Below are 3,251 nucleotides of genomic sequence, written 5' to 3' on the forward strand. Positions count from 1 at the left end.
GTATATAAAACTTTTCTCCATATTTTGAACTCTTTATGATAGTTTCTTGTGAATAATATTACAGGGTCAATGGACATGAACCCCTTTAGAGCTCTTATGCTTATAATCAAATTGCTTTCTAAGAGGTTGTACCAATTTATAGTGCTCTAACTACATATGAAAATCAGTCATTTTAGGGTCATTTTACTATTTAGACAATTCTCAGTGATGCCAGTTTGTGCATTTCTGTATTTCCAGGTTTTACTGGCATTATCTGTAACTGGGAATAATTAAGATATTAGTAAGCAGACCACACAATCTGCTTTTGTTCCCCACCAAATCTGTATAGTAAATACAGTTGAATCTTGAATAGTTCAGGGGTTAGGCATGCCAACTCCTCTTGCATTTGAAAGCATTAGTATAACTTTTGACTTCCCAAGAACTTAACTAATAACAGATTACTATTAACTGTAAGCCTTACTGATAACATGAACAGCTAATTAACACATATTTTGTATGCTATATGTATTATGTGCTGTCTTCTTACAATAAAGTAAGCTGGAGAAAAGAAAATCTTATTAAGAAAGATACAGCTGCTTTTTGCTGGCAAGATAGCTGAATAGGAACAGCTCTGGTCTGTAGCTCTCAGCAAGACCAATGCAGAAATAAACCATTGGTCAAGGAAATCAGAGAGGACACAAACAAATGGAAAAAATGCCATGCTCATGGACAGGAAGAATCAATATCGTGAAAATGGCCATACTGCCTAAAGTTATTTATAGATTCAATGCTATTCCCATCAAGCTATCATTGACTTTTATCACAGAATTTAAAAAATAATGTAAATTTCATATGGAACCAAAAAAGAGCCCAGATAGCCAAGACAATCCTAAGCAAAAAGAACAAAGCTGGAGGCATCACACTACCTGACTTCAAACTATACTACAAGGCTACAGTATCCAAAACAGCATGGTACTGGTACCAAAATAGATATATTTACCAATGGAACAGAACAGAGGCCTCAGAAATAACACCACACATCTACAATCATCTAATCTTCAACAAACCTGACAAAAGCAATAGGGAAATGATTCCCTATTTAATAAATGGTGTTGGGAAAATGGGCTAGCCATATGCAGAAAATGGAAACGGGACCCCTTCCTTAAATCTTATACAAAAATTAACTCAAGATGGATTAAAGACTTAGACATAAAACCTAAAATCATGAAACTCTAGAAGAAAACCTAGGAAATACCATTCAAGACATAGGCATGGGCAAAGACTTCATGACTAAAACACCAAAAGCAACTGCAACAAAAGCCAAAATTGACAATTGGTATCTCATTAAACTAAACAGCTCCTGCACAGCAAAAGAAACTATCATCAGAATGAACAGGTGACCTACAGAATGGGAGAAAATTTTTGCAATCTATTCATCTGACAAAGTTCTCATGTCCAGCATCTACAAGGAACTTAAATTTACCAGAAAAAAAAGACAAAAACAACAACAACAACAACAACAACAAAAAAAAAAAACATCAAAAACTGGGCAAAGGATATGAACAGACACTTCTCAAAAGAAAACATTTATGTGGCCAAAAAACATACCAAAAAAAAGCTCATCATCATTGGTCATTAGAGAAATGTAAATCAAAACCATAATGAGATACCAGCTCACGCCAGTTAGAATGATGATCATTAAAAAGTCTGGAAACAGGAGACCCAAAAATTAAGAGCATTTTTACGCCCCCGGGACTGCTCCTGGCAGCTCTGTGGCCATCACCATGCTACAGAATGAATACATTGAATTACCTCGTAAACGCTATGGATACCGTTCGGATTACCATGAGAAAAAGAGAAAGAAGGAAAGCTGAGAAGCTCATGAACGTTCAAAGAAGGCAAAGAAAATGATTGGTCTGAAAGCTAAGCTTTACCATAAACAGTGCCATGCTGAGAAAATACAAATGAAAAAGACTATCAAGATGCATGAAAAGAGAAACACCAAACAAAAGAATGATGAGAAGACTCCACAGGGAGCAGTACCTGCCTATCTGCTGGACAGAGAAGGACAATGTCGAGCTAAAGTACTTTCCAATATGATTAAACAGAAAAGAAAAGAGAAGGCGGGAAAATGGGAAGTCCTTCTGCCTAAAGTCCGTGCCCAGGGAGAAACAGAAGTATTAAAAGTTATTCGAACAGGAAAGAGAAAGAAGAAGGCACGGAAGAGGATGGTTACTAAAGTGCTTTGTCGGAGATGGCTTTACAAGAAAACCACCTAAATATGAAAGATTCATCAGGCCAATGGGCTTGCGTTTCAAGAAAGCCCATGTGACACATCCTGAACTGAAAGCCACCTTTTGCCTACCAATACTTGGTGTAAAGAAGAATCGTTCATCCCCACTGTATACAACTTTGGGTGTTATTACCAAAGGTACTGTCATTGAGGTAAATGTGAGCGAATTGGGCCTTGTGACACAAGGAGGCAAAGTTATTTGGGGAAAGTATGCCCAGGTTATGAACAATCCTGAAAATGATGGATGCATAAATGCAGTCTTACTGGTTTGACAGCAATTTAATATATAAGTAGAGGACTACACACCAATTGGAAAAACTGCCATTACTGTACGGTTTCTCAATACTACCAAACAGCCATATATGTCTGCAATCAAGAAACATTAAAATGGTCCCGTTGTAAAAAAAAAAAAAAAAAAAAAAAAAAGTCTGGAAACAACAGATCCTGGCAAGGATGCAAGGAAATAGGAACATTTTTACACTGTTGGTGGGAGTGTAAATTAGTTTGACCATTGTGGAAGACAGTGTGATGATTCCTTAAGGATCTAGAACCAGAAATACCATTTGACTTTGACTCAGCAATCCCTATCCAGAGAATTATAAATCATTCTCCTATAAAGACATATGCACATGTATGTTTATGGCAGCGCCATTTACGGTAGCAAAGACTTGGAGCCAACCCAAACGCCCATCAATGACAGACTGGATAAAGAAAATGTGGCACATATGCACCATGGAATACTACGCAGCCACAAAAGAATGAGTTCATGTTCTTTGCAGGGACATGGATGAAGCTGAAAACCATCATTCTCAGCAAACTAATATGGGAACAGAAAATCAAATACCACATGTTGTCACTGGTAAGTGAGACTTGAACAATAAGCACACATGGACACGGAGAGGGGAACATCATGCACTGGGGACTATTGGTGGGCTAGGGGAAAGGGGCAGGAGAGCATTAGGACAAGTACCTAACTCAT

At 37.5% G+C, this 3,251-nt stretch overlaps 1 pseudogene; it reads left to right on the plus strand.

Moving 5' to 3' along the window:
* The first annotated feature begins 1,763 nt into the window (after positions 1-1,763).
* LOC101039489 (ribosome biogenesis protein NSA2 homolog pseudogene) lies at positions 1,764-2,599 on the plus strand (annotated as a pseudogene).
* The last annotated feature ends 652 nt before the right edge of the window (positions 2,600-3,251 follow it).

Source organism: Saimiri boliviensis, chromosome 17, assembly GCF_048565385.1.
Source record: "Saimiri boliviensis isolate mSaiBol1 chromosome 17, mSaiBol1.pri, whole genome shotgun sequence".
Lineage (NCBI taxonomy): Eukaryota > Metazoa > Chordata > Mammalia > Primates > Cebidae > Saimiri > Saimiri boliviensis.